The sequence below is a fragment of the Symphalangus syndactylus genome, chromosome 14 (genome assembly GCF_028878055.3).
Source record: "Symphalangus syndactylus isolate Jambi chromosome 14, NHGRI_mSymSyn1-v2.1_pri, whole genome shotgun sequence".
Taxonomy (NCBI): Eukaryota; Metazoa; Chordata; class Mammalia; order Primates; family Hylobatidae; genus Symphalangus; species Symphalangus syndactylus.
In genome coordinates, this window is record NC_072436.2 from 103573582 (window position 1) to 103589977 (window position 16396).

Consider the following 16396-nt stretch of genomic DNA (forward strand, 5'->3'; position numbering starts at 1 on the left):
TAATAATAACTATTATTATTATTAATATGCCAGAACAATAGGTATAAACTAGGACCTGCTGGGCAAACCAAAGTGAATAATCACAGATCTGAGTCATCAGCTGTTCAAGTAAAATATTTTGAAGCAAAGAGATATCAAGCAAGGAGGTGAGAATAGTTTGTCACATGCTGAACACTGGCCAAATAGGCTCTCTACAAAGGAAGACGTGACTCCCATTTTAGGGAAAATATTTCAGGGCCTGATCAAGTTCTTCACCACTCATCACATGGTCTGCAGACCAGCAGCAGTACCAGGGAGCTTGTTTAAGATGCAGGATTTTGAACCTACCTCAGAGCTACTGAATCAGAATCTGCATTTTAACAAGACACTCCAGTGATTCATACACATATGCTTTGGATTTGTGTCCCCTCCCAAATCTCAAGCCAAATTGTAATCCTCAATGTTGGAGAAGGGGCCTGGTGGGAGGCATTGGATCATGGGGGTAGACTTCCCCCTTGCTATTCTTGTGATAGTGAGTGAGTTCTCATGAGATCTGGTTGTTTAAAAATGTGTAGCACCTCCCCCATCTCTCTCTTCCTCCTTCTCTGGCTGTGTAAGACGTCCCTGCTTCCCCTTCACCTTCCACTATGATTGTAAGTTTCCTGAGGCCTCACCAGCCATGCTTCCTGTACAGTCTGCAGAACTGTGAGTCAACTAAATCTCTTGTCTTTATAAATTACCCAGTCCCAGGTAGTTCTTTATAGCAATGTGAGAATGGACTAATACACACATACACAGTAAAATTTGAGAACAACTTGTCTAAAGTTCTACAAACTTGCTTACCATCTGAGTAACTCGTACAGCTTTTTAAAAAATAGAGATTCCAAGGGCCCATTCGCCAGAGATCATGATTCTGTGGATTTTGGGTAGACCTAGGAATCTACATTTTAAACTAGCTCTCCAGGAAATCTTGGGGACAGCCAGGTTTGGGGCCAACTTATCTGGAGTGTCCACTGTGAGGGCACTCAACTTTTCATCAGGAACCAAACAGAGTGGTGAAGAGAAGGCAGCTTGAAATACTCTGAGATTCACTATCTTTACATTTTTATCAAGAAATTTATCCATTTTTACCCACAAAAATCCTCTAGGAGTTAGATTCCATAATCGAAATTTATGTTAGCCAGGGAATTTTCAATGAAATGAAGCAAAGCATAATTCTTACAAGGAAGGCCTTCCAGTTCCTGGAGCAAACCCACATAGCCATAAGTGTACCCAGACACAGACACAAACATCAAATGAGACCAAATACTGCTCTCCAAATACATTCACAGCACTGTGACCATATTGCTTGGTCTTTGTGAGTCCATCTGTCCCCTTCAACATCATCCCTGGGCCCAGAGAGTCATGTGAACTGTTTCTATGTCACTGCACACAACAGAAGCTAAGGCCTGAACAATAAGAGATGGCTTGTTATGTTATATCCGCTGTTCCACCTTTATTTATTTTTGGCAGTAAATTTGTTGTTAAGCATCTAGTGAATCTCTAGTGAAGCAATGTGGAGGCAGTAAGGTTCAACGACTAGGATGACACTAAAAACCTACATCTCAATCTGTGGTGAAAAAGATATAGCATCAGATTCATCAACAATGTAGTTCAGAATTGGACAAAAAGTCAAGATCATGAACTCAGAAGTTCACATTCAGGGGCCAGACACGGTGGCTCATGCCTGTAATCCCAGCATTTGGAAAGGCCAGGGCAGACAGATCACTTGAGGCCAGGAGATCGAGACCAGCCTGGCCAACATGGTGAAACCCTCTCTCCACTAACAAATACAAAAATTAGCCAAGCATGGGGGCATGCACCTGTAGTCCCAGCTACCCGGGAGGCTGAGGCACAAGATCCCTTGAACCTGGGAGACAGAGGTTGCAGTGAACTGAGATGGTGCCACTACACTCCAGCGTGGGCAACAGAGAGAGACTCTGTCTCAAAAAAAAATAAAATAAAATAAAAAAGAAAAAAGAAAAAGAAAAGAAGTTCACATTTAAACTCTGAAACAGGAACTGTCTTGAGAAGTAAAATAAGACAGAAGGCAAGAAGAGGGTGCTTATGACTTAGCCTTCTGAACCACGTCTAGCAGTAGTCCCCTGCAGCTACCAACCCAAAGTTGATCCTTTTAAAGGAATTCTGGAAATTGTAAATATCTCAGGTACAGCATTTCCAGACTTTATAGTCTCTGCCCTTTGACATAATATCTAATTACTTCTACTGCTTACTTTTTCAATACTTTATAATAAAAGAAAAGGACCGTAAACACCCTGGTAACCATAGTCTAGATTCAACAATTGTAACATTTTGCCTTATTTGCCCTATTATCTAAATTTTCATTGAGCCATTTTCAAGTGAGTTGCAGACATCATGACACACTACTAAATATTTTAACTCCTTTCTCCTAAGAATAAGCTCTCACATATAACCATAATACTACTAAAACACCAAAGAAAACTGATAAAAATAATTCTCAAATATCACATAATATCTAGTCCTTATTGAACTTCCCTGAATAGTCCCCAAAATGTTTTTACCCCAACATTTTATTGGGACAATTTTCAAAGAACAAGGTTGAAAGCATTTTACAGTGCACATTCATATACCCACCACCCAGACAATATCGTTTATTTTTTACTATGCTTGTTTTGCTACATGTCTTTACACCTTTTTTTTTTTTTTTTTTTTTGACAGAGTCTTACTCTGTCGCCCAGGGTGCAGTGCAGTGGTGCAACCTCGGCTCATTGCAACCTCCTGGGTTCCAGTGATTCTCATACCTCAGCCTCCTGAGTAGCTGGAACTATAAGCATGCACCACCTTGCCCAGCTAATTTTTGTATTTTTAGTAGAGCCAGGTTTTCACCATGTTGCTCAGGCTGGTCTCGAACTTTTGGCCTCAAGTGATCCACTCACCTTGGCCTCCCAAAGTGCTAGGATTACAGGCATAAGCCACTGTGCCTGGTCATTCCTTTACATCTATTCATATATATACTTTATTCATCAATCTGTCTTACTTTTTGGTATATCTCAAAGGAAAGTACAACAGTACAGTTGCCCTTAAATATTTTGTATGCAAATCATTAGAGTTCAATATTTCTTTACAATTTTTTCTTTTGATGGAAAATTTACATACAATGAGATGTACAAATTCTAAATTATACTTGTTAAGTTTTAACAAATGTATACATCTGTGTAACCCAAGTTCAAGTCAAGAAACAGAACATTACCAGGGAGTTATTTCATGACCCACCCCAGTCAATCCCCTCTGCCACTCCACATCTTCAAGAGGCAAGCACTATTCTGACTTTTTCACCATAAATTTCACCTATTCTAGAACCTCATATAAATAGAATTATACAATATATACCCTTTTGGTCTTGGCTTCTGCCACTCAAAATAATGCTTTTGAGAATCAGCCTATCATTATAGTTCATACCTATCATTGCTGAGAAGTATTCCATTTTAAGAAAATACCACAACTTGTTTTTCCATTCTCTTAATAATGGACACCTGGATTATTTCTAGGCTTTGGTTATTATGAATGAAACATTCATGAAAATTCCTGTACAAGTGTTTTTTGCCAATACAGTTGACCCTTGAACATCTTGGGGGTTAGAGGTGCCCAACCCTCCACGCAGTTGAAAATTTGCATATAACTTTTGACTCTCTAAAAACTTAACTACTGATAGCTTACTGTTGACTGGAAGCCTTACTGATAACATATACACTCTATTAACACATATTTTTTATGTCATATGTGTCATATACTATATTCTCACCATAAAGTAAGCTAGAGAAAAGAAAATGTTATTAAGAAAATTATAAGGAAGAAAAAATAGATTTACTATTAAGTGGAAGTGGATCATCACGAAGGCCTTCATCCTCATCGTCTTTACATTGAGTAGGCTGAGGAGAGGAGGAAGAGAAAGGGGCTGGTCTTGCTGTCTCAGAACTGACAGAGGTGAAAAAGGTAGAGAGGTAGAGGGAAGGCAGGAACACTTGGTGTAACTTTTATTGAAAAAAATCCACCTGTAAGTGGACCTGCGCAGTTTAAACTCATGTTGTTAAAGGGTCAACAGTATATATTTTCATTTCTTTTGGATAAATACCCAGAAGAGGAATTGCCGGGTCCTAGGGTAGGTATATATTTCATTTTATGAGAAACTTCCAGACCTTTTTCCAGAGTGAATATACCATTTACACTTTCACCAACAATGTATAAGCTTTCCAATTGCTGTGTTTCCTTTTTTTACTATTATTATTTCTGCTCTTATCTTTCTAAATTCCTTTCTTCTACTTTACTTTGGGTTTCCTTCACTCTTCCTAGCTTCTTAAAGTATATCCTCAGCTACTGATTTTAGGCTTTTTGTTTTTAATATAAGCATTTAAAGCTATAAATTTCCCTCTGAGCATTGCTTTAGCTGCTTCCTGCAAATTTTGATATATTGTATTTTTATTTGCTTTTAGTTTAAAATATTTTCTAATTTATTTTATGATTTATTTCACCCATAAATTATTTAGATGTGTTTAATCCAAACTGTTGACGGTTTCCTAGATACTTTATTGTTATTAATTTACAAGTAAATGCCATTATGATCAAAGAATACACTCTATATAATTTCAATCTTTTTTAAATTATTGAGGCTTGTTTTATGGTTCAACATGCGGTGTATCCTGATGAACATACCTTGTATACTTCAAAAGAATGTTTACTGATCAGTATTGAGGTATAATGTTTTATAAATATCAATTAGATCAAGATGCTTGATAGCCTTGTTTAGATTCCCTATACCTTTACTGATATTTTGCAGTGTTTTTTTAATTATTGAAAGAGAAGTGTTTGTTTGTTTGTTTTAGAGAAAAGATCTTGCTCTGTCACCCGGGATGGAGTGCAGTGCAGTGGTGCAACCATAGCTCACTGTAGCCTCAAACTCCTGGACTGAAGCAATCTTCCCTCAAGAGTGGGGTTTTAAACCTTCAACTATAATTTTAGAATTACCTACTTTTCCTTACTTATTTCAATTTTTTCTTCATGTATTTTGAAGTATAATTTTAGAATCACCCATTTTTCCCTTACTTATGTCAAATTTTACTTCATGTATTTTGAAGTTCCAGAATGTGTTTTGTAACTTTTTGTTTTCCAAAATGGATATAATCGAGTATTCTTACCCAAATGTTTAACCTGAACCTTATTCAAGCCTTTAGATCTACCTAATTTCCTACCCTTAAGAGGAACAAGTTAAACAACAGCATGCAGGAACAATCAGTCACATCCAGAATAAGAAATGCTCTATGAGATAATTGGCCTGATATTTTCAGAACATCAATGTCATAAAAAGGGAGAAATTAGGACTACTGCTCTACCTTACAAAACTTAGGAGATATGTCAAGTACATGTAAGCTCTCTTCTTTAGGCAGCTGATCATTTTTGCATATAGAACCAAGACTTGAAAGACAGTGATATAAATGTTTCACTTTGAATATTAGAGAATTCAATACTAGAGAGAAAATGTAACCAGATTATATAGTACTGAGTGTACAAAGAAGACAGGCTCATTGAAGGCAGGAAGATCAACCAGATCCTAGAAGGGATCCTTTAGCAATTTCCCTGCTAGAATCCCTTAAGCTAGACTACAGCATCAGAGTGTATTGGAACTTTGTGTAGTGGGCTGGAAGTAAAGAAAAGGAATTCTCACTGTACTCATCCATGCCATAATTCTGGCTTCATTGGAAGCCACCAACCATAGAAGAAAGCAAACTTGTTCACATTTGCTGCTCCTAGCTTGGTTTTGCTAATGTATGTTGTGATGTGCTGCCCCGATCCCCACTTCAGGAATGAAAAATTGCTTTCCACCTGCTGGGAAGATTGTAAGATGACAGCCCTCTGCAGAGGGCCTTCTCCAGGAACTGCCCCAGCTGAAGGCAGCCTGTATTCAATGACTGGATAAAGATCTTGTCCCTAACTCCAAGTTGGTACAACTCTAAAGGAGCCTCAGAGCTCCCCATGGGGTGGCTGAGCCTTTATTACATGGAAGCACAGCCAATCCCTCGCCTGCCATGTCCTCATTGTCCCATGCCTTCCACACTTGTTGATTCCAAGAATACTCTCTGGTACCCTTCCTGTGAGCTGATCGCCATCTCAGAATCAGCTTTCTGGAGAATCCAAGCCTGCAGAAAGATTATATACCAATTACTTTTGGAGAGCTCACAATGCTTTCATCATTATTTCTATAGCAACTGAATTTACTCTGATTTTGCAGTAGGGGAAATTGAGGCGCAAAATTTCTGTGACTTGCCTGAGATCATCTGAGATGTCAATATTGTGCAAAGGCAGTGTGCCAAGGCATTCTCAAGAACCATGTAAGTATGCTGCCAAGTTTTCATCTATGTATAAAGTTTATTTTTACTACAACAGAGTAAAACACATCCTTCCAGCAATGCGTGCCAGATGGAATGTGGGTTTGTGGGGTCGGGTACAGCACAGGGTATAACAAATTTAGAATGTGTTAAGAAGCACAGTACTTAAAGAAAGATAGTATGTTTACTAGAAATGTGATATGCTCGCCTCATGCGCATATAAGAGAATGTGGGCAGGACAGTAAATCTACTGAAACAGCAACACCATGCTGAAGGGAGACAGTGACTATTGCAATAACTGCGCATGGTTTAAGGAACACTGCAAAATATGATCTTACCATAGGAGTAGTTACATTGACGTTTTAGCTGCCCAGTGTGTTTGGGGGTTTGCTATCAAAATGTCGAGTACTCAAAGATCTGCACTGAATACAAAAAATGTTTGAAGAACCTGAGCTAGGGATTCGAATTTAGAAAATCTGGGCTCCCATGAATCCTATCTTTACCCAATTATGTTAAAACAGAGACTAAATATCACTTGTTATACCCCAAGTTGAAAAGCCTGTGCTGTTTTCTCATAAAATTAAGCATATTAGAATTTGAATCACGTTAAACATAGGATTGCTAATCAGAAGAGAAGATAAATGAAAGGGGAATGTTTACGTAAAATACAAAGCCAGCATGTTGATGTCCCTGGATCTGCTCAACATAAAGATGCACGCCCAGAGTGTGAATAAAAGCACGGCACCTCATTTTGACAGGGTCTACACTGGCTTTCTATTTTCTTTTCTCTTTAAGTTTGTGGCATATTCTCTGCCAACCACATTCCTCCAGCAGATCCTCTCAGCTCAGCAGCACAAAGCCTTCTTTGTGCCCCTGAGAGTGAAATATTGATAAGCCTGCAAGAGTCAGATGATAAAGGTTTCTGGTTTGTTTGGGCTTCAGTGAGATCCCATTTTCAAAATGTCCATGGCTAGGCCTCCAGAGTCAAATATGAACTGCTGTATTTTATAATTTAGGGGCAAATCTGAAACCGTTTTCTCACACACTCAAGCAGAAAGTCTGCTCTCCAGCATCAAGAAGGGTTGTGGTAATGATCCTGAATTCATCACATAACCACACAACCCCTTATTTCATGCAAGCTAGTGAAAAGCCACAAAACTCACTTTCAGGTCTTGCTTTTAAAAATATTTAAAACCAAAGGAACTATTTTAAGTCTGAAGCCAAAAGTTAAGGAGCATTTTAATTCTCTCACTTCTTATCGGCAGCACCTCCTGGTTATTCTTCTGCTAACAGGCTCATAATTTTCATTAACGAGGCTGGCAACTCTGACTTTGCCTGGAGGGGAATGTAACCCAGAGCAGCTGACAAGATCTTGAAATTCTCTGGTTTTTGTCACTTGCTATTAGAATCACAGCCTTTTCTAAATTTAGGATAGTGAGTCATATTAAACGGTGACCTGATTGCAAAGCCTCATCAAGTTTGTCTGGGGCTGCAATCAACAACACATCGGACTGTAAAGGTCAACAATGTTAACATTTCAGAGCCTCTTCCTGGTTCAACACTACAAAAGAAATTGGCATTGTCAAGTAGGCTTTATTCACAGGACAGTATACAGATGGGTGTTCATATGGATTTTTTAGCTTCCTTTTCCACTGCACACAGTATAGTTTATGGATTCATAGCATATACATATGTCAACTTGTGGCTCTCAAGGATTAATTTCACTTTATCCAATATGTTTCTAAACCTCTTAGGGAATTTGTGGTTTAGTGCAATGGGCTGACATAGCACTAATTTAATTCAGATTCTGTTTTCATACTGTCACAATTTTAACTATTGCAGCATTGTTTGTGGAAATTCAGATACGGTTAAAAAATGAAAGAAAAGTGACAAAGAAGACACTCTTTTGGTATCTTTGATTACAGCCTAGCCCTCACCCTTCATATCCAGCAGGTCATCAAGATCCAGAAGATCCTAGTTCAATCCAGCAGCTGCCATCTCCACCCCCTCTCACCGCTGTGACCTTAATCCAGATCTCTTAAGCGTTCCTCAGGGTTCTTACAGTACCTTGCTCCCTCCTCCCTTCTGCCAGAATCTCTCTGCCTTGCAATCATGATTCTTTCTAAACTGATCTCTTCATTTACTACCTTAAAAACCTTCCTCTAGGCATCCTTTGCCTATAAAAGAAAAAAAAAAAGCATGGCTTCATGGAAAGTGCAAAGAAGTTCGGGCTTCATAATGCTACTTGAATGAGTGAATTCACTGCAGTCTACAGCCTTGTCCTCAGATTCATAGGCTCAGAAATTTGATCAGTATCACAGCAGCGGACTCACATAATCTAAGCCTGCAAAAGTCATGTAAGAACCAAAATTGTCAGCATATTAATTTTCATGGAAAAGTACCTGCTAAACAAGTCCTAATCCTCATCTTGGCCTGAGCCTCATATTCCTTCTCCAGAAGAAGTTACATGAGTAACCCCTTTATAATAAGATTCTTTATGGCCACAGAATTAGCTCAAGGAGAGTTAGTTGTTTGGCCATTTGGGGCCTTGAGAATCATGGTTCGGGCTGTGATGAACAGGTACATGCAGCACATACAAAGAATGCTCTCTCATGACACTAATTCATTGGTCTTCTATTTTCTACAATCCAGGCTGACCAGTTCTCTTCTGTTGGCCAAAACAGTGGATCGAGTTCCCATGTTTTGCACAGAATCCACGTCACCTCCCTGAGATTGCATATACCTTGGAATTCTGGGAATTCCTAAGCTCTTCAGTAACAAACTCCCTGATGGGCCCAACTGGCTTTTGCTTTATTTTCTCAGTTAGCTGAACACATTCCATCTATGTCCTCCCAGTGAACATCTTTATTCCCCAGTTCTTTTCCTGCTGCCCTTTAAAACCTGGCCCCAAACTGCCTTATCCTCACTGTTCCCACACATACCATTCCCCTCAGCCACACCGAATTCTTCGCCTTTCTCCTTTCATGCTGGATAAGTAGACTCCTTATGTTGTAAGCCACAGAAACTAGCTCTGGCTAACTTCAGCAGAGAAGGGATTTACTGGGAGTAGATGGAGTAGCTTACAGCATTGGAGGCAAAACTGAAAAACCAGTTTTTCGAAAGGATAGAAACCAGGGCAGATCTGAGGACTTAACAGGAACAGCTGGACATCTCTTCAGAAAGACACCATGAGATGAATCTTGTCCTATCATTTTCTATCCTGCTTAAGGATAGGAATTCCACATCCCACACTTTATCTTAAGAAAAGCAAGGCACCTTTATGGACAGACACCCAAGACAATGCAGAATGAGAGATAAATACTTCTCAAAAAAAAAAAGTCAGGATCCTGGGACTAATATATCACAGCAAAGGATATGGGGAGCCAATTGATTGAAAATGCATAAACTGTGGAACCAAAGCATGAAGTGGGGCCTAAAGACCCAGAGTGCAGAAATGCTCAAGTGTACAAGGAATCTGAAGGCGAATCAAGTGCATGAGGAATTTGAAGGTCAAAAGAGAAAATGCCTAGAGAGGCAGCACACTGTAAAGAAAGAAGAAGGGAGAAATGAAAAGAGAGAAAAGAATGAACATTTTAGTGTATGAAAGTGATTTGTAGAAATCTTACATAGTAGTAAGAAAAGTATAAGAATGCATAATACATAAACACTTCATAACAAAAAAAATTGGAAGATTGAGTGGATTTAAAGGAGTCCTATACAAATTCAAAGAATTAATGTTTGCAGCTGTGTCTAAAGTCCCAGCTCTGCCTAAACAACTTCACAACACAAAATCCAGCCTGGCTATTCCACCAGACACTAGCTTTCCATGCTTCAGCAATGTAAGCCTGTTTTTATTTTCTCAAACACCAGCTCCCTCCTGCCTCAAGGACTTTGTAACTTTGCATGTATGGCTCCTACATGGTTCTTTCTGCTAACATCTTCTTCCCCTCCTGTATTAGTTAAGGTTCTCCAGAAAAATAGAATCAATGGGGGATATAGATACATCTATATCTCTCTGGCTCTATCTACCTATGGAGAGAGAGGGGAGGGAGGGATGAGGAAGAGAGAGAAAGAGAGAGATTTATTTTAAGAAAATTGTACGGGCTGGCAAGCTGCAATCCACAATGCAGGCTGGAAACACCAGCAAGAGTTGATATTCCAGTCTTGAGTCTGAAGCAAAGGCTGGAAACTCAAGCAGAATTTCTGTGCTGCAGTCTTGAGGCAAATTCAAGTTCCTTTCTCTTTAGGGGGTGAGGAGGGAACCTCAGTCTTTGTTCTCAAGGCCTTCACTTGATTGCATGGAGTTGACCCACATTATAGAGGTTAATCTGCTTTACTCAAAGTCTACTGATTTAAATATTTTTTGGCTTCTGGTTTTTTTCTGAGACAGTGTCTTGCTCTGTCGCCCAGGCTAGAGTACAGTGGCATGATCTCGGCTCACTGCAACCTCTGCCTCCCAGCTCCAAGCAATTCTCCTGCCTCAGCCTCCCAAATAGCTGGGATTACAGGCACCTGCCACCACATCTGGCTATTTTTTTTTTTTTTTTTTGTATTTTTAGTAGAGACGGTTTCACCATGTTGGCCAGACTAGTCTCAAACTCCTGACCTTGTGATTCGCCTGCCTCAGCCTCCCAAAGTGCTGGGATTACAGGTGTGAGCCCCTGCGCCCAGCCTACTGATTTAAATGTTAATCACATCTAAAAAAATGAAAAACCTACAACATCTAGACTGGTGTTTGACCAAACAACTGGGCACCATTGCCTACCAAGTTGACTCATAAAATTAACCATTACACCTCTTCTTCCTGTCTCCTTACCCACCCACATCTGCATTGGGCTTGATTAACACCACCTCCTTCATGTCTCACCTCAAACCTGAGTCCCCCAAGGAAGACAGGTAAATATATTCTAGCTCTGTTATTCCTTTTATTCCTAACCTCAAGCACAGTAAAATTAAGAAGGTCTATTTTGGGTATAAAGAACTTCCTCGCAGTGGTGAACAGACATCAGTGGGGTCAGCAGGCAGAGATTCTGTGACGGACTGAAGCGCTCAAGAAAACATCTTAAAACATGTGGAATGGAGAATGCTATTACCCTAGGAATCATCTAAATACATACAGCTTTTCACGGATAATGGATTTGTTAAGCATGCTTGGAATATTCTCCATCTTAAATATCTATGCATAATTGCAATATTCATAAATTACTATACATTAGCAGACTAAGCAGACATGCTGCAGTCAAATTAACTCATTAACCCTTTCCAGAACTCTGATCTTATAAGGTTGAGACCCAGGAAAACTGAATTGATATATCCATAAGCATAAATCAAAAAACATAATAAGGTTCCTTCCCAAACAAAATACCACCAACCTTCTTTTTCTTGTGATGATTTTATTTGATTACGCAAAAGACACTCTAGGACAAAGATAAAGAAGCAAATATGTACATATCATATGGTTAGAAGAATCTTTTATCCCTTTTAGTGTCTTCCACATATCCTCCCAGCCCATCCTTGACTTTCTTAAGGTAAGTTTTTACAATCTCTCCATTTTCTCCTGCTGTCTTTGTCCAACTTTCCCTCTCTGATTTTAGATAATAGGAAGGCAAGGTATCAAGAGTCAAGCAAGGCATAGACAATATATTGCTTATGCTATATTTAAATAGTACACCTGAAAATTTATTTTGGACACCATTATTAATAAATAAATGCTTAATATGCACTATAATAGTCATTTGAAAACAAAGGCACACTAGACACAGATGAGACAATGGACAAAATACATAAACAGACATGGACAGTAGAGTACTTTTTCTTGTGATGCCAAAGAAATAAAAGCCTGTCTCTATCTCTACAATCCCTCTTGGAGTTGGAGATAGGAGAAGACAACCAGCAATTAGATTGGGATTGCTAGAAATCCAAGACAATATATGAGACTATTCATTGTGTGCACAGATTGATTTCTAATCTCAAGGATGTCTTACGTCAGTGGAAATGGACATGACAACTTCTTGTAGGGGGTTCAGAGGAGAATGACCAGTCAAGTCAAAGGAAATTTTTAGATGCGGATGTCAGAAGAGAGCTACAGATGACAGTGTTGAGCTAGAAGGAAGAAGAGAATCAGACAAAGTGTGAGGCTGATACCAGGGCTGTCCTTACATACCTAGCTGCAGAGAAAACACATTGCTAGGATGACCAGAGAGGGAAGTATAAGAAATTCAGGTGTGGAGGGTCTTGATTTTCCGAGTGTTTAAATGAAATCTAATGAGCAGGAGCACACGAGCCTGGGTTGTAATGAAAATTGCTGTCAGGGAAGTCAACAGTGGAATAAATTAAAGATCCTTTACTCTGTCTCTTACTACTTTTTGACTCAGAAAAAGAAAAAAAAATAAAGGAAAAAAAAAGAGCTTTAGAAGTAGCCACTGACTTAGGACCATAATGAACCAGTTTTTTTAATGTGGGTTTTACCAGCATCTGTGGAGTACAGACTGCAGCTTGGAGAAGTGGGATGTGGTCTGGTGAAACAAATATTTACCAGTAAATTATCTGTGCTTATTTTCAAGGGTAATTACATATTTTATGCATGCTTTCAAGGGATTCAGATTATCCTCATTTGATACATGATGGTGATGAACTGTATCTAAAGATTTACCCAAGTGATTTCTAAAATCAAGAACATAAAGTGAACAGCTGTTTGAAAGAAATGCCCCATCGTGGAGAGGTTGCATGGCACCGTGGAATTGAACCCTTCTTCAAGAGCCTTTAGAACAATAAAGCATGATGGTCTAATGCAAACCAGAAATTCACAAGCACAGGCTTTCTGCAGTTGACACACACTCTGTTAACAGCTGGAAATCTAGCATTTCAAAAGTCAGAGTGGATAGTTCCAGTTGGAAAAGCCTCTGTTCTAAACAGCAAAAGAAGGTATGGGGAGCAGGGGAACCGTAAAATGACATTGCAAAGACAATTAAAGGAATTAGACAAGGCAGTATGAATAAAACAACAATTGATATTTAAGTTTCCCTTGCCCAAATTTGAAAACCAAATTTATTTCACTAAATGCTGGATTAGAAAGAGGAGCTATTAGCCAAGCACAGCTAGAGCTAAAATTTGAACTTAGTTTTCTAGGGTTCACTCCTAAAGAGATTGAAATGTCCAAAAAGAAAGACTTTTTTTTTTTTGGTAGAATCACCAGCTTAGATAGATTGCTTACTTTTTCAGGAGAAAAAATAAATTTCCTTTCCCAAACGGATGATAGAAACTGTCTCAAAAATCAGTATGTTGGTAAGAGCTATACTTTAGGTTCTTTGAGTATGTTTTCATGCAGAATATATGCATATTTAATTACAATGGCTAACACTGAATGCTTACTACATGGGAGGCACATGCTTTTTATGTATTTTCTAATTCTCCCAACTACCCAATGAGAGCAATGCTGTTATTGTCTCCAAAATGAGACACTGAAGCAACTTTGCCAAAGGTAACCACACAATGAGGCAGAGCTGGGATTTGAACACAGACAGTATCCCTAACCACTGCATTAGCTGTCTTTGGGAGAGGGTTTCAAAATAACTTCTATAAAATCCTAATAAGAATGCAATTCTCTAAGTTTAGAAATAGGAATTAGCTATACCAACTGGCAAGTAGAGTGTCAAAAAATATTTGACTAGTCATGCACTATGAATTTGATGTATTAAATAGTTACTGTAAAGAGTTGAAATAAGCAAAGTGTCAAGAAGACTCAATATGACTCAATTGTTAGATTGTTCATCTCTTGAATGAAGTAATTGCCTACTCATCCCAAAGTTTATGTTAAAATGATCTGATGATGCTTTAGGGCTGGCCTCATGTAGACCACATAAGGAAATGAGAGTACACTTGGCCACAGAGATGGTTGACTTGCCTTCCCTCCAGCTTTACTTCAATCTCCCCTAAAGTTTTTGGGTTCAGCCAGACAAAGAGGCTTTAACAGAAGGTAAGCCCAATGGTCGCTCTTTTTTTTAAGGGCTAAATGTTTGCCAATTTCAAAAGCTGTGAAGAAAATCAGATATTTATTAGTTAGAATCCTGTTTATATTTCTTTTACCAATTATTTAAATGAGCCCTATATTTTAAATGCACTAACATGCGTGAATTCTCACTTGTTAGTAGGTTCCTTGTCATAGTTGGTTCCTAAACTCAGGTAACATCTTCAAGTATCAGCTCACATAATCAAGTTACTAATTTTTCCTAAGCTGTCAAACTATTCTCACAACAAACAAAGCAGTTCTGGTGTGAAATTATCTGAGTTTATTGACTGCCCCATACTTTTTGAAATGAGTTTCTACATTAATGCAAAATAAAAACGTATGAGTAATAAATATTCAAAACAAAGGAGAGGGGATCCATATTAACTTGAGTGTATCAACTAGTATTTGGGGCCTTCAGTAGACAGGCACTCTGGCCAACCAAAAGAAATCTCATCTATTCCCAAGAAAATCTTCATCCTGTCAAAGAGAATCAGGCCTAGAGTGGAAAAAAAAATTTGTTCTTTAGGAAATAAATTCTTATTATTTTCTATGTGGGGAAAGAAGCCCATTTCTATATTTAGAACTCAGTGAAAAAGCACAGAAGTACAAAGCTTGTCAATCTATCAAAATGCCAAAACTCATCATTTTGGACATACAACACCGTGCACGTCACTTTGAGCTTCTTGGGCTTACACTGCCCAACAGGCTCCAGTTGATTTTGGTCCAGAGAATTAATAGTGGTGTAAATCTCAATATTCCCATAAATCAGCAGTAAATGAAATTACATTATTTCCTTGAAGCCAAGACTCTTTCTTTTTTCCAAGACTCTATGACAGCCTTAGAATAGAACCATAATTCATACTTAGATGTCTCCTTTCTAAGTGAACTCAATTTAAAATAATTATGTCTAGCCTACTTTAAGAAAACCCAATACATAAAAAGTTATTTACAAGAATAATTATTTTTTAAATGATAGTTTACAGCACAAGATAAGAACTTTCTCTAAATTGCATTTGTAAAATTCTACACTGGTAATACCAATAAGTTTGCCTGATCAGACAGTACATCCTTTCCTTCTCTCGGAAAATTAGAAATTTTATAATGTAACCAAAACCATTCTTAATATATGGCCGATCTCAAAGGAGAATTACAGAAATGAACAGTTACTCAAAACTAGAGTAGCAAGCATGTAAGCAGAGGTCTCAGTCACTCAGGGGGTATCCTGGTTGGGGCTGGAATTTCAACATCTTCCCAGGAACATAAGGCACTTTTTTGATCCCCTGAGAGGCTGAGAGGAAAGAAGCTAGAATTGAATTTCCTGCAAAACTAGGACTCCAGAAAGGTAACCTCTCACAGTTCAGGCAAGCAGTAGGAGATCTTGTAATCTATAAGGGCTCTGGAAAGGAAAGAAAGTTCATGTGAAAAAAAATAAAAATCTCAGACCTGTGACAGGTAAATGTAGGGGGTCAGATTTATACTACCAGTATGATAAATAATGAACTGAGAAATTAACATAAAAACAGGTCTTGCACTATTGAAACCCTGGGGCTTCTGGTAGAAATAAATGCAAAATACCCTAAAGAGAAATGTTCAAACCTCACAGGAGGCCCATGCAAAATGTCAAACTGAAGATGAGCTCACAATTGAAAATACAGCCAATGCTTAGAAATTACTTGCAACAAAACAAAACGAACAGACATGACAACAGGCTCAATTAGGAACTAGAAGTAGATTTAAAAAAAAGAAAGGGAAATCTAAAAGAGTCAAAATAACAGCATTAAACTGATTATAAAATGTAATAAAATTAACGACCAACAACTACAAGGTCAAAATATGCATTTAGAAATACACAAACATGCCTCTAAATCATTTGCAATTAATGGAGAAATAATAATGGAAATGTTTAATACCTGCAACTAAATAAGAATGAAAACATAACATAAAATGTGTGAGACGTAGTGTAAGTATGCTTTAAAACAAAATATATATACCTTTAAATGCATGTGTT

General features: G+C 38.2%; 1 long non-coding RNA gene across 1 annotated transcript in view; it reads right to left on the reverse strand.

Moving 5' to 3' along the window:
- The window catches only part of LOC134732514 (uncharacterized), a 109690-nt gene that overhangs the window by 69366 nt on the left and 23928 nt on the right, over positions 1-16396 (reverse strand). Inside the window, exon 2 of the long non-coding RNA XR_010115774.1 lies at positions 3869-3929. This is a non-coding gene — a long non-coding RNA (uncharacterized lncRNA). The remainder of the gene's footprint in view (positions 1-3868; positions 3930-16396) is intronic.